The 26,060-nt window shown below is 42.5% G+C and overlaps 1 long non-coding RNA gene across 1 annotated transcript; it reads right to left on the bottom strand.

Annotated features, from left to right (window-relative positions):
- Positions 1 to 453: 453 nt before the first annotated feature.
- Positions 454 to 24,159, bottom strand: LOC310675057. Its single transcript, XR_014509904.1, has 3 exons — positions 23,876 to 24,159; positions 4,054 to 4,158; positions 454 to 1,537 (listed from the first exon to the last, which is right to left on the bottom strand). It is a non-coding gene; the product is annotated as an uncharacterized lncRNA (long non-coding RNA).
- Positions 24,160 to 26,060: the final 1,901 nt, after the last annotated feature.

Below are 26,060 nucleotides of genomic sequence, written 5' to 3'. Positions count from 1 at the left end.
GAAGGAGGCGTGGTCAGATGGACATCCTTGATCTCTTGTCAAAGTAGCAGTGCATCCTGCCAGCATAGTAATACAAAGCTACCCAGGTACTTATGGCCTAAATATGTCAATACATGGGCAGGCGGTAGGAAAAGCTGGCAAATATACCGTATGTTCCAACTGCCCCTGTTTACCATATGTTCTGGTTCCTTTCTCTGGAAAAATCACTCTTTTTTGTCCCTATGTTTTATCTTTTTGTGCATTGCTATCATTGCCATTCTTCTCAAGGTCTCTAGAAGGTAAATTGTGAAGGAATGGATGCTTCTTGTCCCTAGCAAATATGCATGTCTGTGAGCAATAAGGCAGCATGAAGTGCACAGCCTCCCATTTCACACACTGCACCTGTTGGGATCAATTTTAAACCACTGATGATATATTGTGGGACTTTTCTGTTTCCCAAAACTAACAAAATTATTTTCAATAGGGACAAATATAAGATTCTACACTTAGGTGGGAAGAACCAACTGCACAAATATAAGATGGAGGATACCTGGTTTGCTAGTAGTACAGCATGTAGAAGTTTTGGTAGACCACAAACTTAACATGAGTCAACAGTGTGATGCAGCAGCAAAAAAGCTAATGTTATTCTGGGCTGCATCAACAAAAGTATAGTGTCATGGGAAGTCATAGTACTGCTCTATTCTGCTTCTGACAGACCGCACTCAAGAGTACTATGTCCAAGCTGGAATATGTGCAGAGGGGGGCAACCAAGATATTCAAGGGTCTGGAAACCAAGGGAGAGAATTATGTTGTTTAATCTGGTAAAGAGGAGACTGAGAAGAGATATGATAGGCTAGCCATCTTCAAATATCTAAAGGGCTGTCTTATGGAAGGTGCAGACAGCTTGTTTTCTCCTGCTCCAGAGGGTAGGACCCAAACCAATGGCTTTAAGCTACAAGAAAGGAGATGCCAACTTTCTGATGGCAAGAGCTGTTTGACAGTGAAGGACTCCCTTCAATGGAGGTTTATAAGCAAAGGTTGGATGGCTGTCATGGATGCTTTTACTGAGCTTCCTGCATGGCAGGAGGTTGAGCTAAATGACTCTCAGCACCCCTTCCAACTCTATGATTCCATGATTTTAATAGCTGAATTCAAATTATAAAAATCATTCTAAATCCTAACCTCTACAATCAAGCAAACCTCCGCCTAATTTTTCCAATAAAACTAGACAATGCTGACCTTCAGTACAACATCAAAACAGAGAAAGCAAATGTAGATTTAATACACTGCAGAATTTATCATAGCTGCAATAAAAGCCTTCAGCGCCAGTTGACTAAACTGATTTGATGTTTTGGAATTTCAAGCAAAACTCAGTCCTGCACAGCTTGTGACTTTTCCAATTGAATGGTACTCACCTGCCATGTTTGGTGGCTTTCAAGGTGCTTGAGAAAGCAGCTTTTCTTGCCAAAATATGGCAGTTGTAAAGCACTTGGTCTTGGACTGAAGCCCACATGAAGCTTAAAGACAGGAGGAGCTGTGGGGCAGCAGACCTGAAATACTGAGTTGAAAAAGGATCCAGGTAACAGGGAAATTAACAGGAAGCCTGGAGGCAGGGTGTCTCAGGAAGTGAGCCAAGGCAGTGATGAACTTCAGGTTCCAGTTGCTAAGAAACAGGAATCTGAGGGCTAAACTTCACGCCTCCCTGGCTGCTATCTGCAGAAAACAGTACCTTTTGGAGGCAAATAACGAAGGAGGGTGGAATAAAAATAGGCGACTTAAGCACACTATTCTAGAAACATGAGCAACATCATACGCAGCTGGGCCATTTGAGAGAGCAAGGTGGAAGAGGTTGAGACCTAAGAAAACACTACCATATTTGTTTCTTTATGAGTTGACATATTTCAAATACTCTTATAAATAAAATAAAGACAGGAATGGAAAAGACGATGAACTGAGGAAAGAAGGGCCAATCAGGGGGAAGTGCAGAAAAAACTCACAAGAGATCTAAGGTCAGGGGAAGTGGTACATTTTAGGCAGGCAGAGAAATGTGGCAGATAACTAGAGTCCTGGGTAATAAAGGATGCTAGCCTAGACATTTCTCTGATAACTAGTCTTCCATGTTCATAATTTCGTTGTTGCATGACAGAGCATTTAGCCATGTGGACCCTTCTCAGCCCAAAGTGGTGTTCGTAAAAACCAGGTTTACGGCCTTAGTGAAAACTAGGCATCAAGGTCTGTATTGAGAAAGTATAATCTTTATAATAACGTAGGGGTTGACAACCTTTCTGGGGCTGTGTGCACATTTGCTAACTGGAGAAACTGTCATGGGTATAACCAATGTCAATGGCAACAATAGAAGGCTTCTTTTGAGCCTTATTACAGCAGGCAGAAAGGGCGAATCCTGCCATAAAGAAACATTTATATCAAAAAGGAAAGAAGCAGGGAGATCAATTTCCCAAACTGAACAACACAATTCATAATCATGGGAAGCAAAATAAACCTCAGACTTGGCTGCTAGGCTCTTTCTGTAGGTTAGGAAAACAACGAGCTTTCTACATCATTCTGTCTGCACGCTCTTGCTAAATTCCAACTTATTAGGGGCCAGGAAAAAATGTTGGCAGCCTGATTTCTGACTCTTAACCCAGGAGTGCACTTCCTTCTGTCAGCTCACTTCAGAATCCTAAACACTAAAAACTGGGGAAAACGGCAATATAGCCAACAGTGCTTTTTAGTTACATAATTGAATCCCACACTATCTGACATAAAAGAAATTATACACATGTGTACTTTCAGATTAATGCATTCCATACTTCATTTTACCCTGATGTGCTTTTATACTGGTAACTCTGACGGTGCCGCACACACCAAAAAGTCTGCAAATTGATGCTGTCACCAAAAGATGATAGACTGATTCAATTAACCAATAAGTCATTTTAAGAGTGCTGCTGGGAGTTACTTACTAAGACCATACACAGCTTAGTCTCTCTTCAACAGTTTGCATTCTGTCATTCTGCTTCATTATTCTTACAGTTTCATTAATAAACCTTTGGAAAACATCCTCTTCTCAGAGGATAGCAGAGTCTGCGCAAATCTGCTTCTCATTTGCTACAGTGTTGTTTTGCACCTTGCACGAAGCAGAGGTTCGAGAAGAATATGCCCACTTCTGAGAACTTCCTCAGAATCTGACGCAACTTGAATCCAAGGCAAAACAAGCTAGTTCCCAAACTCCAGAACCACCTCAGAAGGGTATTTTATTTTTTTATGGCCCAATTTCATACATTTTTGTACCTCCCTCAAGCTATCTATGTGATTACATTTACTCCTTCATACTAATATATAAGTCTCTTTGTATAACACAGTAGGAAAGAGTGCAAAATATAAACACCGTGGAGGTATGGGTAGGAAGTCAATCTCTAAGGATATATTAAACTGGACATTAATTTGAAATTTTTAAATTGCTAATCTGAGATTTCTTAAATTTGTTCATTTGTTTTTTTAATTGGAAACTTAATAAAAATTAATTGGCAAAATAAATAAATATTACTCCTTCATACATATGCTAAAGATTGTGCATTTCAGGCCAAAAGGAGGAGAAAGAGGCCACAGAGAGTGGATGCTGCTTTGTGATTGACAATTCTAGGGAATGACCTTACCAGGTTCTCTATTTTACTCTCGATAGCATTGCTTTTAGGAGGGATGTAGAAGGAACATATCAGAAACTCCTCTCTGCAGGCTGACTGCGTCTGTCTGGCAGTGGGGCAGCACTCTGTGGCTTCCAAGTAGCGTTTGAGAACTGCAACTAATTTGGGAGACCAGAAAGCAGTTCGGCTGAAACCAAACTGCACAATCCAGACTACCTTGCAAATGGTTCCCTATTTTTCAGCCAGCCCCTCTGCTGCCAGACAAAGGTTATTATTTATTTTATATATCTATTAACGTTATATCCTACCCTTCCTCCCAAGGAAGTCTAAATAAACATTTTCAAGTTATCTGCAATATATCCCCTGGCAGCTACAGGCTTGATGGTGGTTGTAACATGCCCATGTTTATAAGAATATAAAAAGCAGCACTTACAAAGGCCTTATTGCTTCCTCTGGGCGTGACTCCGACAGCTTCTAGTTGTATGTTCAGAAAACTGCTTCCAGTGGATTCAGTGCACTTCTGACCCATGTAATGGCTCTGGGTACACAAGACAAAACAAGAGGAAGGGCTTGAAACAGCTGTGCTCTCCAGAGCCTCCAAGACAAACTTGTGCTTCAGTTTCTAGGTCTTGATCTTGTGACCTTAGGGCAAGTCCTCAAATTACCAGCTTCTTAATACTAAGGCCACATTCACACCACGCATTTAAAACACGAGGGTACCACTTTGAACAGTCACGGCGTCCTCCAAAGTACAGTCATACCTCATGTTACGTTTGCTTCATGTTACGTTCTTTCAGGTTATGTCCCGCGGTGACCCAGAAGTACCGGAAAGGGTTACTTCCGGCTTTCGCCACTCACGCATGCGCAGAAGCGCAAAATGATGTCATGCGCATGCACAGAAGCACCGAAGTGCAACCCGTGCATGCGCAGTGCAACCCGTGCATGCGCAGACGTGCCGCTGCGGGTTGCACTCTTTTCATGTTGCAAATGGGCCTCCGGAACGGATCCCATTTGCAACCAGAGGTACCACTGTATAGAGACCATAAACACCAGGACTTTTCTGCATCAAAGTTAGCAAAACAATAGATGGTGGCATTCCTCTTGTACTAGGTCAGGATCTTGCATTAAACAGGTGAATGTCAGGACTTTAAAACTGGATCACCGGCTCCCTTTCTGGTCCAGGCCCAGCAAATTATTTATTTATTATTTGGTTTTAAAGGGTTTGCATTCACTTTCAGTAAAATTTGCAGTTTACAAAAATTCCAAACAAGTTGACAACAAATTAGAAACATACAAAAATATATTAAAACCATAAAATTCAATTGGAGTGTCATACAAACAAGCCCAGCTTGTGGGGGCGGGGGGAGGATCAAAATGAATTTAAATATTATGGCTATTTTTAAAGCCTCATTTCTCAGGATCTGTAATCGATATATGAACTTGTTCCTTACTTCATAATTATAAAAAAAAAATATGATACAGATGACAAGTAGAAGGACTCTTTTAGTTGTGTGTTCCTCATTTGAGTAGCAAAATGTTAGACTGTTAACATGTAGGCTTATACATGAACAGATTGTTATTACAAGGCAGAAATGGTTCTATGAGGAGTAAACTGGAACAATGTGATTCAGAGTATCTGAAGTCAGGCTTTTTGGGCCAGACAAAATACATCTGGAATACAATCAATACAATTTATATCATATTTTCCTAGTACAGCAGCTAATAGCAGCATTGTAGAATAATCTTGATTAGGGAAATGACTTAGTGGGAAACAGTTGAGCCCAAAAAGATTAGCAGCCCTGCAACTGTTTTGAACTATAAATGGATCTTCCATATATAGATTAGCCTACCCCTGTGTTAGAACAGAGTTGTCACTGAATTCTAATAAAGTGAGGGAATGAGGCAGTTTAAAGCATAACATGGGCATAGCAGGAGAGAGTACTAAAACACGCATATATTCCTCCCTCCTATTATCTCCAACCATTTTTTTCCTGGTGGGCCTCCCTCCAAGACTGGAGGTAACTCTGAACTTCTTTGGGAGGTCCCGTCCCCCCCCCCCCCCCGAATTAATAGCCATTAATTTGTAAAGCTTAAAGAACACAGGGCAAATACATTAATAAGGCAGTTGCCATCAGCAAGAAATTAAAAATTCCCTTTCAAGCACACCACCATCAACTGCAAGCTTAGTGTTGTATCAAAACACATGAGTGTATTGCTGAAATGCCAGAAAGTGGGGGGGGGGGGAGCCTCCGCATGGGAAATGTGTCACAGACCAGCGGCTGTCTAGTTGCAGGCACATTCGCATCAGGATAATAATGCTACTGCTGACAGATTTTTTGACATATTTGGAGCAAGTGAAAGGTTTTAGACAATGGGAGAAGAAACTCCTCTCTATTCATTTGGGTTCTTTCGCTTGGGGAATGAGTATAAAACAATTCCCTCATCGTATGCAATGGGAAAGTGTTTTAATGTCAATTAGATCCCAAGAAAGTCCCAAACAAATCCAAGTTCTTTATGATTCCCGCCCCCCTTCATTTCCTTTTTTTCTCTTTCCTTTTTACCTCCAGACTGGTCTACCTAAGGGAGAGACTGATGTGCTCCTCTGTTATTTGCAAGAGAACTTACTGAGCTCGTTAGCCTTCATCCAAGGTATTATGCATTCACATACTGGCTCAAAACTTCCACTACTTCCTTGGCATCAGTTAAATGGGAAAGTTAGAACTGCATACCATCCATATTTTGAAGACAGCTAACACCCAAATCCCAGTATAAATTCTCCTAGCAGTGTGTTTATATGTTAAACAGCATGAGGAACAAGGTAGTATACTGAGTGTCACTCTGGATCACCAGAAGTCCCCTGGCAGCATCTTTTGGAATCAACTAGAGCAGGGGGTCAGCAAACTTTTTCAGCAGGGGGCTGGTCCACTATCCCTCAGACCTTGTGGGGGCCGGACTATACTTTGGGGGGAAAATGAACAAATTCCTATGCCCCACAAATAACCCAGAGATGCATTTTAAATAAAAGGACACATTCTACTCATGTAAAAACATGCTGATTCTGGGACTGTCTGCGGGCTGGATTTAGAAGGTGATTGGGCCGGATTCGGCCCCCGGGCCTTAGTTTGCCTACGCATGAACTAGAGATATAGGATGAGTGCCCCCTCCCATCCCCAACTGGCCCTGTATTGCATCTTGCTCACTGCAGCACCAGTGCTATGGAACTCCCTCCCTAGAAAGGTTTGGTTGACCCTCAGCATTTTAATGTTTGAGCGGCTAATACTATTGTTCCCACCCAGCTTTAGTGTCGTTTAACCTTTTGTCTCCTTGTTTTTATGCTTACTTGTTTTACCTTGTTCTTGGTTTTAATTTAAGAAATCGATTTTAGCAAATTATTTTAAACTTCTTTATATACTATGTCGAGTATACCACATTTATAAAGAAAACCGGGTATACAGTACTTTTATAAGATAAATAAAATATATCCAGTTCCTCTTGTCTCTGCACTGTTTTAGTTCCTTAATAACTGGGAGAAACAAAGCAAAGGAGAAGCATAAAGCAATAATGAAATTTACAAACTAGCTGAATCGATGTTCATTTTACTTAAACAATAGATTGAAAATGTGGGTTAGCAAGGAGTGGGTAGCGGCCGTAGGTGTGAAATCAGCTTGTGTATTTATTTCATAATGAATTAAAACTTGAAACCAATGGGCCCCATTCAGTTCATTTTCTATTCATTACTCAATTAATTGTATCAATAACAAATGGGCACCAGTGCTGTTTGTTTTCGTTACACCATGCAGTGCTTATTTCAAGCTGGGGTCTCTGCTTTGTTTTAGTTGTAGTGGAGCTAATTTCAGTGGTAGCTCCCAGACAGCCATGTTATTTTTCCAGATGCCCTAGACATTGCACTTGCTCTGGCATATTAAAACTAGAAAAATAAAACTAGGAAAGAAAAAAAGAAACAAAAGGAACAAAAGTGAATGTATGTAGTGAAATGAATGTACGGTAACTTTAATGTATAAGGAACCAAAATGAAGCCCCCTTACAAATGAGCAATGAAATGAATGAAGTTTTTAATAATAAAAAGGAATGAAATAATCTTGTATATCACTACTTCTCCCTAAGCCTCAACAGAGGCCAGCAAAGTTAATTGAACAAGCTGCAAAATGTTGATCAGCTTCAGTTGAAATCATTTCTTTACAGACGTTCATGGCATCTTCAACAGTAATGACTATATATCAGAGGAATTGCAACCTGCCTTAGCTGGCAAGTTCTTCTATTTAACCTGTAAATTGATGCATAAACAGGTTTATGGAAAAGCCCAAGTGTCCAATTCTTGTCCCACAAAAGAGAGCTGAGTCTTCAGAAGGCTCCTAAATCTTTCTCCCACTTGGGGAAAAGGCAACCTTACCACAGAAGCAAAGGTAACTAAGATTAATGGGAAGGGAAGAAAAAGGGGGGGGGGAGCAGGCCCATTTTACAAAAGAAAAGAAACTGAGAAGAAGCTAACAGTTGTATTTTAATGTTTGTGCAGTGCCATAACTAGCCAGTTCTTCACACCTATATTGGCTCATAATTCAACTGCCCTCCTGTTCTGTTTCCATCTGGGAATCAGCATTGTGTGGCCATTTGAGGATGGCTGTGGAAATATCCCTGCTGAAATTCTCAGGTCATTCAGCTCATAGCTCTTGCAAACACACATATACACACACCAGCTGGCATGTTTGTCTCCTTCCCTGCCAACAGTGTTCAACAGCTGAGTGTACTTTACTGTCAGTTGATGCTTATGCACTGAGGCTACAGGGACACAGTGCTCCCATGGAAAGTGCCAGGAGGTTTTTTAAAAAAATAAAATATATATTTTAAAATCCCCCAAAATCTCAAAGCTGCCTACTCTTTCCTGTCCCCGCCCCCATTTAATACCTCTTTTTGAACTGAGAGAAAAACTCCTGGAGACATTTATCCCAATCGTCTGTTCTCTGGGTAATCAGCTCCCTGCACCAGTCAGCTGATCCTAATCCAAAAGTATTACTATGGCAACAAGGTCCTTCCCATGTGTCTCTCTGGGCAGAAAAGCCATGTGAAATTTGAATATTAGGATGGCTGCCTATTCTGCCCATATTCTGCAGTTTCCCACTTCTCCCTGTTGTTATAATGACCAACCAGCCAGCAAGCCCATGCAGGAGGTGGGGCAGCCAGGACACTTGCCCTGGGTCACAGAGGGCTAAACTGGCTGGGGGACCTGCCAGGGACCAGCTGCTTTTTTGTTTGAGTGCATAAAAGTCCCAACCTGGTCCTGAGACAAACTCTGCACAGACCTGCCAGCCACAACATCAGACTAGGTAGGACTGCTTGAAGAATAGCCCTACTGGTCTCTAATAGGGCCTATCTGAATCATACATCTGTTCTGAGCATGCTCAGAGTTGTTTCCTTGAAGTCCACATCTCATGTTCTGGTAATCAGAGAAGCAACAGGGCATGTTTCTTACTTTGAGGAGCTTTTGTTGTTTTGTTGTATTTGTTTTGTGACCAAGAGAGAGAGAGATTGCACGCAAGCAGCAATGGACACTGTGTGAATCTCTTTCTGTGATAAGTATCTACTTTTATTTAATCGTTTTGCCTTTATTTTCTTCTGAATTGGAGAATTAGGAAGAGAAATGGTGGACCTTGTGTATGTGTTGCAACAAACTCTGTACTGTACTATATTAACCACTTCCCTGCATTCACTCATTAAAAGCTACAGCAGCAGCTGGTTTGGGCAGGGCAGGTACGTTTTCCATGCAAACCATGTGCTCTACAACTGAGCCACAGCTCCTCTCCAAGTGTAAAAAGGAGATTATGGGGGGAAATGACAATATACTAGGCCTGCATATCATGGTAATGTTCAAAAGATGCCAAGCAGGAGACTCGTGTGTGGTGCCAGTTTCATCAATATAACACTTAAGGTTCATGTTCCTCAATTAAGGCTGTATCTTTATCAAACCTTCCCTACTGACTCGCAGCCACTTTGACCATAAAAAAGTGAAGAGAAAGTGAAGCCAATGTACCACAACTAATAGCAGCACATGGAAGTACAGGCAATTGCATTTTTCATTATTACTTTTGGGTCACCTCCAACTTAAAAGATTCCCAGTGAATATCCTTTGCCAAGTCTGGAATGAATGGATCATTCCACAAACATAACGAGAGAGAGAACCAGTGAATGACAATCAGAGCCCTCAAACTGCTTAGAAAACAAATATGTGGGTCGCTGTTGGGAAGATTTAATGGCAAAGAACTAACACTGATTCTTCTTCCCCTCTCACCATCGTAACTGCTCTCATGCAGCATGTATGGCTGATTACCACGTTGTCATTTTAAATGAAGTTGAAAACATGCTGACAACTCAGTAATGTTTTCCTTTCAGCTCTACAAATGCTGCAGCAACTGATTACAACTGGATTGTAAGTACCTAACAAGAGCATTACAAAAAGAAAAAGACTAATGAGGAGAGAGGAAGTGGGGGAAATGGGGTGGGGGGAGAATTGCAACACAAAAATAAATTAAATTAATGAAAAGAGAAGAGGAAAAAGAAGCCATTTAAGTAGTGTTCATTATGCTATAATTTAGAGCTACAATGGCAGTAAAAAAAACAATTCTGTAATGTATTCTCTTTATGGTTTCATGTCCCAATTTGTAAATTGTCTTTCTGCCTCCATTCTTCTCTCTCTGGGGGCAAAATGGATGCCTGAACTACTCCAAGCCATGATTACAATGTGAAACAGAACCAGCCACAAACACTCTCCCTCCTGCCCCATCAAAAGAAGAGGTCTTGCTCACATGTGGGAATATTTGACATTATTTTGAATGTGCCCCTTAGAAGGTGGTGAAAAGGAGATGTGCAAATGACTTCTGCTTCTACTGCCATTCTTCTAGTATAAAGTGGAAATGAGGAATTTGTGCATGTTTCACCACTCCTTATAATGCATAAAGTGGGCTTCGGCAAACATTTTGCAGACCTTCAAATGTAAAAATTAGATGATACCAGTGTCTGCTATGACTTGCAGTTAAAAATGAAAAACAAAATCTAAATTAAACCCATCTGTGATGCCATGAAGGTATTTCCGGCACAAATGGCTGATTAGAGGAGTTAAGTGCAGGAATGCCAATTAACTGGCATAATTACATCTCTTGTTTTTAAAGGGAAACGGTGGTGCTTTTGTGAGAGCAAATTGTGCTTTAATTATGGTAGAATCCTATTTGCGAAAAGTGAGAGTTATTCTCCACACCTCAGGGGTTCTCAAACTAATATATCAGTTCTGTTTGGGCCTCCCTAATTGTAATTAAGGGCTTGTCCGGACAATCCCGATTGTTGAGCTCAGGCGCATCAGCTTCCTGTAGTTTAGGTATGTGGCGTGTGTCTCACAGCCCCCAGTGGTTTCCTGCTGGTCTGCCTCCTGCTGTTTTATTCAGTTTGCAAGCCTAGATGTGATCCTTGCCCATGAGCTGGCTTCCCATGCTCCTAATTCATGCTACAGTTGCCTGCATGTGCCCAAGCAAAACAATGACAGGCACTTTATTTGATGGTGCTTGTCTCATCTCAGTCCCAGGAGGAACAGATCAAAGGAGCAAGGAAGCAAGGTCACATATGCTGCTTGCATGTTTAAGAATCCCACAGGAGAAATGCTACAGAAAGAGACAAATGCCCATTGGTCTAGTGCAGGAACAGCCAACTGGCTGCCTTCAGGCATCATTCAATCTGCAAGATGAAGGCTGCCATTTTTGCCCTTTCAAATGATGATTTCACTCCCCGCCCCCTATGTTTTAAAAATGTGTTTGGTAGCTCCTGAAAAGAGAAATAAATGGCGACACTAATATATTTCTATATCCACAACACACTTTTCACAAACCCTACCAAAACGTTGGGGTATAAACAAGTAAAGAAAACGGCAGCCTTGTGGTGTTGCCTTTACACCAGAACCAACAGTCAGGACTTTCTCAGTTACTACAGTTTTCATGCACGGATTCAGAGCTTCTATAACTGATATGCGTTCCTATTCCACACTGAACTTGCTGCACTAGAGTCGGTAGGTAATTTCTTAGAGAACTGCAGGAAAGGATGAAAATACAAGAATGACCTGATTAATGTCATTTGTTCAAAAGTGGGGGGGGGGCACATTGCTGAGTTTTGAATATTCAGACTGATCCTTGGGAAGTGTAGTTACATCAGAAAGCTAAATGTTTTCCTGCAGCTGAAGCAATCTAATTGGGGAATTAGAATTCAGAGTATGTGCAAAGTCCTATTACGTTGCTATTTGCAATATAAATCTTAACACAATTTTTACTACCCTACTCAAAGCCCTGTAAATAACCACTTTAAAACCTGCATCTCAGGTAAATGCCATTAATTCCCCAGAGACACAATACAGTCACATTATTTCAGTTTTTATTGTGTCTTTATTATTCAGCTGTGTGGAGCTTGATCCTTGTGTAAACATTAGATTTCATTGTCTATAGTTGTCCTCAGCAAAAGCAGTTTTAGCTACAAATAACCCAAAGTATCTATTCTGCTCAAACACTTTCCTGCAGCCTCGATGGTTATTTCTTAGGTTCTATAAAGGGGAAAACAGAAGCACTACGAATTCTGTATAGGAAGGAATCCTCATAGGGTGTAGAGGGTTCATTTTCCACATCCTCTCCAGCCATTGTATGCAGACACTGGACCAGGACTATGCCCTTAAACACTGTGGGTGCCAAGCACACATTGCTAATATCTGCACCTAGCTTGCTCCATCTATTCAATGAGCTGCCACTCAGAGTTCATTTTCCTTGACTGATCAGAATGCAGAAGCTTCAACAGGTTAAAGAAAGTGTGTACAAACCTCTCATTGTCCATGAGGAGCGGATGCACTGACATTGGTCCATCAAGCCAAGTACATGTTAGGGTTTTACGTAAGCCGATGCTGGCTAGTGTGATTAGTATAAATCACATGAGATGGCTGAGAAGAGTGTGGGAATGGAAGACTGTCTTATCTCTTCTGTCTGAGAATGTTATTGGACTGTACTTTCACTTTTTCTGCGTTGTTTTTTTCCTGCCAGAGTTTGGAGAACACAGACGTGATTATGGACTCTCTGTATATATTGTGAATAAAACGTGGTTTAGATCTACAGTTGTTTCTATCTTCTTGCTGCGTGATGCCAGAAGACCTGTGTGCACTTTTCATATGAGAAGTGTCACAGAGGGGCACTCTGGAGTGAAGGGATATGCCATTCCAGAGACATGCCTACTGGGAGACGCTTGGAGGTACTGGGGGGTCTGCCGTCCCCCCAGGAGTGCTTACCCTCAACAGTACAGTCTACTGCAATTCTCCAAGTTTCAGGATGGAATGTTTCCTAGTCTTGCCACAAGAGATTCCAAGGATTGTATCTGGGACCTTCTGCATGTGAAGCATTAAGGTTACTCCCCATCAAGAAAATCATTTGCATCTGCAGCAGCTGCACCTTTTACTTGCCTAATGGGGTGGAGCTTCTTCACGAGCTTCCTGACAGGTGGGCTGCTGTGGCTTATCAGGAAGGAGAGAGACAAGATGGTGAGGGAGATGGCACCAGGAGAGCCAATCTGGCACTGCTGCCAGTGTGTTTCGAGTGTGCCAGCCTCCCTCCTGCCACCTTCCCCTCCTCCTCTTGGTATGCAACAGCGACCCACCTTCCAGTGAGCTAGCATAGCAGCTCTGTTCCACTGGCCAGCCTCTCCTGCTGTTATTCCAGTATCATTCTTTGGCAAATGCTTCCGCATGTGGTATACTGTGTGGTAGCGTAGTGGTCCATGTGTTGGACTAGGACAGGGGAGTGCAAACCCCCGTTTAGCCTGACCGTAGGTCAGGAATCAGCTTTCAGCCTAACCTATCTCACAGGGTTATTTTGAAGATAAAATATGGAATAGGACCATTTCTGTTGCCTTGAGTTCTTCAAAATAAGGGGGAGGATATGATATAAATATATATAAATCAATTCCCTTCTCTGTCTTCCACCTCCTGACTTGCAGTGGAAATTCTAGGCATGTGACAGTGTATTTGGCCTATGTAGCCTTTGGTGGGGATTAGAATCCCCTTGAAATACCACAAGCGCTTTGCAGAAGCATTCTTTGAATCAGCCACCCCACTTCTCCTTTAAACATCAGAGCAAGCAGACCGATGGCGCCGGGGAGAGAGGGGACACCCCCCATCCTCTTGCCCCCTGCTTTCTGTTTCTCCGCAAGGTTTAAAAAATAAAGGGGGCGGCTGCTTCAAGTAGAAGTTTTGCAAAGGACCTTAAAACAGCCTGCCAGAGGCCCAAAGAGGAGCAAGTGGACTGCCTTAAAGCCTTTGCAAGTCTCCACAGTCTTCCCTTTTAATCCACAAAGATGGTAAATTTAAAGGGGGAGGGGAAGACTTGCAAAGCCATGCAAGGGGTTTTGATAAATGAGCGACCCTACCCACCTGCCAAGCATGTGACACCATAGTGACACCATGTAATTGACAGCCCCACCTACTTGTCATATTTGGCCTCCAAGGCCACAATCCCATGGAGCCAAAAAGGTTCTCTATGCCTGTCTTAAAGCAAGAAGCAAGTGTTCTAGCCTGAGCAAGAAGGAAACATCTTTGCCACTAGCGTTCAAGAAAAACCCTGAAAAGACTGGAAGATGCTAGAATAAGTAATTTAAAAGTTGTCTTGTCCATAACTATAGGCTGCATATGTCACCCGTGGGCTCTTTCAAGCACTGGGAAATGATCATATTGTGCTTTATTGTGTCAACATCAACAATTGTGTCCACACTTAGAGATATACGGTACTTCACTTTATATCACAGAAGACTGAAAATCTGTTTCTATCAGTACCTGTGTACACTGTCTGAATTTTTTGATGAATTCCTATCTTGATCCCATCAAAAGACCTTAATCCTGGTCTACAGAGGGTTTGCATAAAAGCTAGAAGTACCTTATCTGTCTTCCTTCTGCCTTTCTTCTGCACACACAGGTAGCAGAAGAGTGAAAAACACACACTGTGGAAGAGCAATAAAGGATTGCTTTGCTACAGTACCGGATATCAGAAGGTGAAACATTTTAACTCATAAATGAAGCATCCCCACCACCAAAGAACACCTCTGGATTCTTCAAATCTTGTGACACAGAACTCAAGTCCTGCTTGAACTATCATAATCTGTTCAGCATATCTTTTTTTTTTTTCAAACAAATGGCATTCAAATAGGAGCCTAAGAGCACACCCATTTATGAGATTAAAGCAAGGGTGCTGGCCCATCACCCTACATTGCCCAAAATTTCTTCTCAGGAAAACTAGTTGCTGACCAAGACTTTATACATTCATGATTATCCATATAAAACAGGAGTAGCCAACCAGATGTGATTGGACCATACCTCTCAACAGCCCCAGCCAAAATGGTCAACGGTCATTAGCCTTTTCCCAAAATTTTGAATTAGAGCACAGTTTGAACTGAGACTGGTGCCCTCATGGTGATGCTTTCCTGGGAAGAGAGTGTCTAGGCATCCATGTTTGGGTAGCCTCCAGCTTAGGTTACCGCTGTGTGTTATGTGTAGGACTGTCTTTGAAGACTACTCCAAAGCTTCAGTTAATCCAAACTACAGCAGCAAGCTAACTATCTGGGAGCAGTTCAACAGAACACCTCTTCCTAGTCTTGGAGCAACTTCACAGGCTACCATTAACTGCCTCACATTGGAAGCCTTTCTGGAGATGCTCTCAGCTTTAGAGGTTAGACTGGTGGCAACAGAGCAAAGGTGTTCTTGACTGTGATGCCACATTTGCAAAACACTGTCTCTTCAAAGAGGATCACAGAATCATAGAGTTGGAAGGAGCTCTGAGGGTCATCTAGACCAAACTCCTGACATGCAGGAATTTCAACCAAATCGTACATGACAGTTTGGGTAGCTCAGTTGGTTAGAGTGTGGTGCTGATAATACCAAGGTTGCAGGTTTGGTTTCCAGACCCTTGATCATCTTGGTCTCCCTCCTCGGCATGTGTTCCAGCTTATCAATATCCTTCTTAAATTGTAGTGCCCAGAATTGGACTCTATACTCCAGATGTGGTTTGATCAAGGCAGGTTAGAGGACAACTATGATTTCCATTGATCTAGACACTATACTTCTGTTGATGCAACCTAGAATAGCATTAGCTTTTTTACTGCTGCATCACACTGTTGACTCATGTTAAACTTGTGATTTACTAAGACCCCAAGATCCTTTTCACATATACTACTGGCAAACCACGTCCCCTGTCTTATATTTGTGCTGCTGGTTTTTCCTGCCTAACTGAATAACCGTACATTTGTCCCTATTGAAATTAATTCTGTTAGTTTGAGCCCAGTTCTATAATATGTTAAGGTCATATTGAATTCTGATTATGCCTTCAGTGGCATTGACTACCCCTCCCCGTCTGGTGTCATTTGCAAATCTGATGAGCATCCCCTCAATTCCTTCATACAAGTTGTTTATAAAGATGATGAACAACAATGGGCTCAGGACAGAACCCTGGAGCACCCCACTTGCCACTTTTTTCCAGGATGACAAGGAACCGTTAGTAAGCACTCTTTGGGTTCGGTCAGCCAACCAGCTACAAATCCACCTAGCCATTATCACCCCTCCCACTTTTTAACCAGCTTCTCCACAAGAATATCATGGGGGACTTTGTCAAAAGCCTTACTGAAAGCAATATACACTACATCCACAGCACTCCCCTGATCCACCAAGCTTGTGGTGGAGTCTCCTTTTTTGGAGGTCTTTAAGCAGAGGCTTGACAACCATATGTCAGGAGTGCTCTGATGGTGTTTCCTGCTTGGCAGGGGGTTGGACTCGATGGCCCTTGTGGTCTCTTCCAACTCTATGATTCTATGATTCTATGATTGTAACTATCAAAAAAAATACATGAGATTCATCTGGCATGACTTGTTTTTAAGAAACCCATGCTGGATCACAGCATCCTTTTCTAAACACTCACAGACCGACTGTTCATCAGGTGCCAAATAGAATCTGAGAGTATGTAAGGGCAATTGAAGAGTGGGACCTACATTTTAGAAATAAATGTCCTTTCAGTACCAGCTGAATGCATTCTTATGTTCCCAGGCCTTTTTAAATGTCATATAATTGCTTTTATTCTTCTGCTGTGGTGTTTTTATGCTCTTGCTTCTGCTGCTTTTATATATTTTGCTATTTTTTGGAGGTATTGTTCTAATTGTTGTTGTTTTTATTGGCTCTTCTCAACCCACCCTGAGAGCATTATTGCTGAAAAATTCTATATACATTTTAATAAATTACAAAATACACAGTCAGGACTGGGTAAAAGAGTGTGCATATTAACAACTCCAATTTTGATGGATTAATAATTTCATATACACATATCCCCTAAGAGAAGGCACACAAGCCTTTTTACTAGTGATAGTCTGCTACAAAGTATACCTGCAAACAAGGAAACATGCTAGAAGGCATCAACACTATTAATTTTAGCAGAATTCAAAGCACCTGGATGTTACTGAGGTAGCTCAGTACCTTTTGAAATAAATAAAATGGAGCACATAACTCTTTGTGATTTACCAGCACCACCTATTGGCAAAATAGAACATTAAAAAGGGAGTTCCTCTTAAGAGTTTCCTTACCAAAATACATCTGTACAGGTTACAGATTTTATCCAGATTCACACTGTTGGTCCTTGTTCTATACCAGATCTGTTCAGCCAGTCCTTTTAGAATGGCCCCAAAAACCTCCCCACTCTCCAAGAGGCCTTTGAAATGTATCTAAAAGCCATTGCTTTGAATCAACCACACTTTGCCTGCCTCTTTAGGCAGCCCCCCTCCCCTTCCTTCTCCCTTTCTATCACTTGGCTGTGTCAAACTACAGATTATGGGTGCCTCAGAGCAGGGGGCCCATCGCCTTGTACTCTGTAAAGAGCCAGTCTGATGGCACTCTGTAATCTAATTTCTATACGTATGTTAATAATAAAACAATAATATTTAAAGTAAGTATTTTTAAAATAAAAAAAATCATTGGGATGAGAATGACCACAGCCAGAATGATGAGTAGCGGGGGGGGGGGCATGATAGAAGTATAAATTTCTCATGGTGGAGAGAAAGTGAACAGAAAATCATTTTCCTCATTCTCTCCTTAGGCCACCCATGAAGATGAGTGTTAGAACACCCAGGACGGACAAAATAACATGTTTTTTTCGCACAGTACAGAGTTAAACTATAGAATTCGCTCCCAACTTGGATACCTTTAGAAAAGGGTTAGGGAAATTCCTGAAGGGTAAGGCTCCTAGCCACAATGACTATGTTCTGCCTTCACTGTTGGAGACAGTGTGCCAATTGCTGGGAATCACAAGTGGGGAGAGTGTGTGGTTGTGTTTGGGTCCTGCTCATGGGCTTCCCATAGGCAACTGGTTGGCCACTGTGGGAACAGCTTTTGGTCTGATCCAAGAGGGCTTTTCTTATGTACTAAATATGCTCATGTCTCATTGGGAGTGAGAGCAGTGGATTGGCACATCCGGATTGTTGTTATCATTGTTGTTTGGTTGGCCACTGTGAGAACAGGATGCTGGCCACTGGCTTCATCCAGCACGCTCTGCTTATGTTCATACTTCTGCAGAACTCAGGCTCCCTGCAACATGCCGCTACTTCCCTCTTTGTTTTCAGTGGTCCCATTTCTGTTGCTGCTCAGCACTTTAGTTCACTCTTAGAGAGACAGTTCACGTGATTAAAAAAAAAGAATCAAGCAGGTGCATTTATGAAATAAGCTAATGTTACGGAGGAGACTTCATTATTGCAGCATTTCTTATACTAACAAGCATACACAAGAGGGAGCTCCAGGACTGGTGAGAACTTCACTGAATCAAACTAGATTTTAAATCTGAACAAAATAACCCGCACTTCATTTTTCCCCACCTGGAAAACAATAAGGGCAATACAAAATACATGGAATGAGAATGAGTAGGGAAAGGCAGATTGAGGATTCTATCACTGATTGGTTTGATGCAAGGACAACCTTTGCAGCTGTCTTTGAAACATATTTGTAACTTTCTTATGACTGTGTCTTTGTTTCATGGGCCTACACGGTTGAAGTAAGCTGGAGTAAAACTGATAATAAAAATGCTTATTAACTAGCCTTTGTTTCAAGAAATTGTAAGAGAAAGCAACTGTGTTTATTCCAAGTCAACTATTTAGGCAAATTGTTTAGTTGATGGCTTGATTCAGGAAATAAAAAGCACATTTGGGCACATCTCTTAGGTGCAGGAAATAATACATTTCAGAAGGGCAAGGGCACATATTTTCAACTTAGTTGTAATTCTAAGTGGTACAGGGTTGCATTAACAGGATTTCCAGGTGCTGATATATCCTTGTTATTTCATTTTTTATTTTGTTCTTTATCTATCACCATGCGAACACTACAGAAAGGTAAGTCAGGAAAGTAATGCAGAGTTAGTCGTTAAAATGACACACAAGATTATTTTTGACCAGGATTCTCTTGTCTAGTAGTTCTCATTGGCTAGAAGCAAGTTCATGTTCTGTTATGGAAACTTAGAAAACATATACTCTGCTTACATTCCAGCTTTCTGCAGCCATATACCTACATAACCAAAAGCCGGATCCCAACATTCCATCACACTCCAGCATGACCAAGTCCACACATGTCTATGCAGATATGAGCAGATTTATGTCTTAACAGATGAGGTCACATGGGATGGGGGGAAATTAAGCACCCACCCCAATGGTACGTCTGAGTATGCCCTTTATGTAAAAACCTATATGTTGTTTGCCATAGAGAATAAAGAAAGGGGTTCTTTATAAATGCTTCATGAGCTTCTGAACCATACAAGAATCTTCACCAAGCATGGGCATTCAGATCAAAGCGATCTTTATTTTCACCTATTCATGCTCCCAGGCTGGCCACCTGGTTTGGTTGCTCTGAGAACAAAGAAGGTCTGTGGTGGGCCATTAGGTTAACTAGATTAAAGTTAATTTTGCCCAGCCCAGCAATGTCATGATGATTCTGGCTACTAACAAATTTAATATTGTTCGTATGTGTGGCTTAGTGGTTAGAGTGTCAGGCTAGGGCCTTGGAGATCAAAGTTCAAATCTCTGCTCAGCCATGAATCTCACTGAGTGACTTTGGGCCGGTTGCCGCCTCCTAGTCTAAGCTACCTCACAGGGTTGTTTTTTGTAAGGGTAAAACAGATGGGAAGGGCCATGCATGCCACAAACTTACAAATAAACCAAACTTGCAAATAAAACAGCATAATAAAAACCATGTGGACATTATTGTGGTGTTGTGGTGTGCAAATAAATTTGTATGTGTAAGAATGTCAAAGATTAAACTAACACATTCTTGCAGGAACAAAACCAACTATTTGGAGGTTATTTAATAGTTTAGGTGTCGGAACTCATTCTTGTACCCTTGAGCTAAATTTATGATGATGAAGAGACAATGAGAAGGTTCTCAGAAACAGAGTGCAGATCTTGAAGCAGCTTCATATGGGCTATTTTCTCCTGTGTACCCTGCAGTTTTCTCATTGCATGCTGTGACTAGCTAGAATCATAAATTGACATGACCTTTGCTTGCTATTAAAATATATATTGCTGCACACACACACTCCCCAGGAGATTCCATAACATTAATGAAACTTTTAAAGGTTTACAGTAGTGTGTTGCAATGCTCCCCCCCCCCTCCACTAGCGGACATTTCTTTATGAGAGAAGCAGAGGAGATGAAGGAAAAGTAAGTGGCACATTGCGTGCCATGAAAGTTCCAGTGCTAACCTGAATTTGGAAATCAAAACCAGCAAGCACCTTCAGCACCCTTTCATTTTAAGGGTTCACTGAACATATTCTTAGATTCTGCATTTCTCTTCCCTTTGCTACTTCCCATGCTGTTCTTACACTATAGCGAACACCACTCAATATATGGTTAAAGAGAGCCGCTCGTAGCCTGGTGTAGTTGTCACTAGGGTAGCCTGCTTCAGGCTAGTGCCTTCCAGATGTCGTGGGCTGTGATTCCCATCAATGCCAGGCAGCATGGCCTGTAGGTCAGGGCTCATGAAAGTAGTAGTCCATCTGCAGGGCACCATGCTTGTGAAAGTGTCTCCAGGGAGAACAATAAAACCACAGGAACTGATGGGATTCTCCCCCCCCCCACACACACACACACTGGCCAAGCTCTGTAAATTGAGCTGAACTCTGTACAGAACGTATGGAAGCTCTACACATGTGTAAGCTGTCCACATGGAGCCTTTATCCATGTGGTGTGTATCCCACAAATAGAAGCCTGTGCGAATAAAGTTTGCGTGAAAATAGAAATTCCTCTGAACTTCTGTTTGTTCAGAGGAACTTCTTTGCTGCAATCACTGCTGCCAAGTCACTTGTCCTCAGTGCACCCCTCTGCTCAGAGGGAGAGAGCAAGGTGGACAGAAGATGTTCTTCCTTCTTGCTCCTATCAATACTCACTCGTTGCTTAGGTAGCGGGGACAAGTGAAGATGCAGTGACTGCAAGGAGAAGGAAACGCAGGGGCAGGACCCCTGTTGGGGGGTGGTCCTTGGCAGGTGCCCAACAATTCAGGCTCCGTGCTAGTACTGTCTATGTTCGCTCCTCCCCCTTCAGTTGCTTTTTCACTCTGCGTGGTTGCTTGCTGGCTCAGGGCGTCCAATTTAGATGGTCTTGGAAAAGCGAGTAAAAGGCTTCCCCTAAACCAGTGGTTCCCAATTGAGAGTCCACAGACCCAACCAGGGGGTCCATGGCACCATTCACATAACAAAAACTACCATAGAGAAATCAAAATTTTAAAAAGTAGGGGGTCCATGGCTTGGCTTTTGAAAGGCATGGGGTCCGGATTACTTAGCTAATTGGGAACCACCGCCCTAGGCAACTTTCAGAACAGCATAGATTAGTGACCCTCCCAAACTGAAAAAGACTTATCTGAGAGCTTTAAAAAGCCACATAGGTTTATAAGCTGTTGTGCAGGATTGTGTGTTTGTGACAATCTGTGTGACGAGCAGTTTGTAAATGTCTAGTCTGAGAAGGAAGAAATGGGGTCAGTTATTGCAACAGGCAGTACCGGCCCCAAGGTGGCATCAGGATGTGTCCCTAGCCCAGAACACAAGCTCAGAGTAGAAGAAGAAGGAGGAGTTTGAATTTGATATCCCACTTTATCACTACCCTAAGGAGTCTCAAAGCGGCTAACATTCTCCTTTCCCTTTCTCCCCCACAACAAACACTCGGTGAGGTGAGTGGGGCTGAGAGACTTCAGAGAAGTGTGACTAGCCCAAAGTCACCCAGCAGCTGCATGTGGAGGAGCGGAGACGCGAACCCGGTTCACCAGATTACGAGTCTACCGCTCTTAAGAGTGAAGCAAGGTGCTATGTCAAGCATGCACTGCCCCAACCTGAGGCCACCGGTTGAATCAAAACTAGCAACTTCCTTCAGGGAAGGCCTGCAGAGCACATACTTTGCATTCAGAAGGTCTTGGGTCAGTTACTGACCTCTTCAGGTAAGGCTGGGGGAAATCCTTGCCTGAAGTTCTGGAGAGCTGCTACCAGCCAGTGGAGGCAATACTGAGCCAGATGGAACAGTGTTCTGACTCACTTTAAAGGCAGCTTCTAGTGTCCCACCCTACCCCAACCTGCACCTGCAGTGTCTGCGACTGATGTCACCAGTAACCACATTCCATGCAGCTGGCCAACCAAAGCAAGTTTAGAGGAAAGTGACTATTTAATTCCTCAGAACTGTTTCCTTTAATCAGTGAAAGAATCTGAACAGCCTGGAGCATCATGACAGAGGTGATGGAACTAGACTTGCCGCAAGAGTAAACGTTGTGGTTTCTGCATATTTCATACTTTGTGTAATATTATTTTGACTAAGTAGTATAGCAGCAGAGAGGGTGTTTAAGGGGTGCTTAGAGTATGATCCCCACATCAAGCAATTTCACCTATGCGCAGGGAGCGGAGCATAACCCACCACATAAGTGGGGGGGATGCATGTACTGGCTAAAGTTATTGCATAATTGTAGGGACAGCCCAATGGCTGCAGCTTTCAAACTTTTCATACTGACTTATCTGCTGAGGAACCACCACTGTGCATTTACAGAGGACTCTAGCACCATGTTCTAGGGTTGCCAAGTCTGTCTTCAACCTGAAGTGTTAGCAGTTTAGCTGCCTTCTCAGGTTCTTCTGGGGAAGGACTAAAAATCTCAGGCTGAGTGCACAGAATCAAGGGAATGGACTTGAGAGCATATTGCTTTTAATTTTGTCCTTTTTACATCAAGATCTGCCTTAGCAGTCAGGCTATGTTCCCTTTCTCCTGTGAACATGTCCTGCCCTCTCATGAGGCAAGGAGATGAGGCATCAGATCTGGCCTCCTCCACAGCTACCCACCAGTGCAGCCACCGTCTCCACACCCATCTGCTGCTGCTGCCTCCCTTAAGCCCAGCTTCCATGTATATCTTAACTCCTGGATGAGTCTCAGGATGTGGGTCCTGTCTGACAACTCACTGAAGCCACATGTAAACAAAGTGCAACCTAGAACATACCCAAAACTACCATGGGTTTGTACATTGATTAGTGTAGGTGGTTAGGTTGTTTATCAGGGAAGCTTATCTTCTATTCTTGATCATCTCCTTGAGAAATCTCTGCTGGTTTTCTAATGCTCTCAGAACTCCCCAGATGATTTTTTAAACTGCCGATTAAGTATTCTGAACCAGAAGCGGTTAATCCAGAGTCAAATTGAAATCAACTCAGCTTTTATTGCCTGAATAAGGTCCTTCGCCAAACAGGGCGGTCCTGAGAGTCAGCATACTGCTTCCTTCAAAACTGGCTCTTTAGATAATGTAGCAACAAAATCTAAACACTGTCAACAGTCCTGTGCATTCCAAGCATGTAAACCCTATACTCTCCTGGATTTGGTTTCCCTAAGGCAGCAGCTGAAACTGCTCAAATTTCTCTAGACTCCACAATAACAATGCCCTCCTGTCTACAGCAAAGCTTTCTTTTCTGAACGGGGATCAAAGAGACTATGTCAATTCTTTCTGTTGATACACAGATTAAATAAGATCAGCAGCAGGGTAAGCTTAATGTGTGGGCCACCACAAGTAAATTCAGGAAACGAGGAATGTGCAGCAGACCACAACTTAGTGAACTAATGTATTGCATGGGTTCAGGAGTGAGAATAATAGAGAGTCTCTGGTTTCAAGAGGAAATCCCACAGCCAAATACATCTGTATTGACACCTACCTCAAGAGAAATAGCATTTCAGGAAATGGGCTTGTTAGGGGTGGGCATCTAGAAAAATGAGTAAATAGCCACATTCTTGTTTTCCTTCTTCATGCTTCTCAACAGGATTTCCTTCTTCCATCACGAGGAACTCTTTGGTTCAGTAGCAGGAATAATTTCCTCTTTCTTACTTGAAAGAGAAGCCAAAACAGAGATCAGGAGCTTGGGACAGAGACAGCACTTCAGTCAGGAAGAGGAGGAAGATTACTAATGACAAGCTGCTGTTATTTATTTGCACTCCTTCTTTATCTGAACATAGCTTCCAGAATTACATACACATGTTAGCACATTAGCATCTGCAATTCCTTATGTCTGAACAGTCGAGACAATTGTGGTCATTTCCAAAGGAGCCACAGGCTCCCTATGTCACATTCAGAATTCACTCTTCTCATTTTGCCAGATGGAATATACCCATTTACTTATCTTAAAAAACATTGATAAACCACTTAACATTCCCCAAGCCACTTATGCTAGAGCCAGTGTGGTGCACTGTGGAGATTACAGTGCTGGACTGAGACCTGAGAGACCAGGGTTCAAATTCCCTACTCAGCCATGAAGCTCACTGGATGACCTTGGGCCAGCCACCACCTCTCAGCTTCACCTAATGCACAGGGTTGTTTGTGAGCATAAAATGGCGGGGGGAGGGAGAGACAGGGAGAACTGTGCATACCACCTTGAGCTCTTTGGAGGAAAGGTGGGCTATAAATGTAATATTGTTGCACACCACCCCAACACCCAAGTAGTATGAGATTCCTGGAGTTCCAGGCACTTACCTGTCATGAACTGGCACGATGATGGGGACAAGGAAGAGGATCCTGGTGAGGAGTGTAGCCGGGACTGGGGCACACGGAAGCAAGCAGGGGGTGGGGAAGGAAGTGCTCATGGGGTGATGGAGGATAGCAAGGGATGGGGTTTGTGCACAGGAATCAGGGCAGCAGGACCCAGAGCCAGAGGGGCCTCTGTCTCCACAAACACAGCAGGCTCTGAGGCATAAGGGAGCAGCAGAAGTGGTGCTTTAGGAGGCTGAGGCAGGCAAGGGGCCACAACCTGCTTCACTAGCTGGCCAGGTGGGGCTTGTTAGCTCTGGGAGGAAGTGTGTGATTCCTCAACTGGAATAGGCTTGGAGCAGGTGAGGGTCACAAGCCTCATCAAGCCCAGATGCTGCAATCAGCATGCAAAGTACAGAAGGGAAGCAGAGCTGAGGGTGCTGACTTTTTTTATATATATAATATTTTATTAAGATTTTCACATAAGAAAAAAGAAAAATACAAAAACAAAAACAAATAAAAACATTTCAGTTTTCATAATATTTCTTGCGTTTGCTTATTTCCCGGACCTCCCCACACCTCCCCTCTCTGCATTCCAGTTCAATTATTTATTCAGCAAATCCCTTCCCTCTGCCTTATCCTTATCTTGATCTTAATATATTCTACCTTTAGCTTTTCGTCTATTAACCTTCCATTTTTCCATATTCCTTCATCCCATTATTACTAATAACCCTTTAACTTCAATCCAACATCATTCTAACATTCATTAATTTTATAGTATTTCTGTAAATAATCTTTAAATTTCTTCCAATCTTCCTCCATCAACTCTTCTCCCTGGTTTCGGATTCTGCCGGTCATTTCCGCCAACTCCATATAGTCCATCAGCTTCATCTGCCATTCTTCCAAAGTGGGCAGTCTGCTCAACTGCCCATGTTGATGGACCTTGACTTGGATGCTCCTGCACCTCCACAGAACTGTGCTTTGGGTTGGACTCTGGATTGTATCCTGACTGCTGGACTTCAGACCTGGCTACTTGGATTGACCCTGGACTGTGTCTTTGGACTTGTGTGGATTGAACCTCAGATTTTGGACTTGGCATACTGACTTGCAGCCAGGTAGGCCAGGGGTCGTGTTTCCTTTTGGACTGTGGTTGTGTCTTTATGATATATGGTTTATTCACATGTATATACAACCTGAGTCTCTGATGGAGGGGTTCACAGCATTAACACCCCAAAAGTATCTTGTTTCTCCCATAGTCATAGCCTTGGGATTCAAACAGAAATAAAATGTTGCTCTCAAATGTTGCTCTGACTCTCTCTCTTCCCCTCCCTCCCTCTCTATCTTGCTGATTTACCTTTAGGTCGCATCACTACCACTTT

This window comes from Podarcis tiliguerta, assembly GCF_965153285.1.
Source record: "Podarcis tiliguerta genome assembly, chromosome: 3".
Lineage (NCBI taxonomy): Eukaryota > Metazoa > Chordata > Lepidosauria > Squamata > Lacertidae > Podarcis > Podarcis tiliguerta.
Note: the sequence above shows the minus strand (reverse complement) of the source record. Positions and strands in the feature narration are given on the sequence as shown.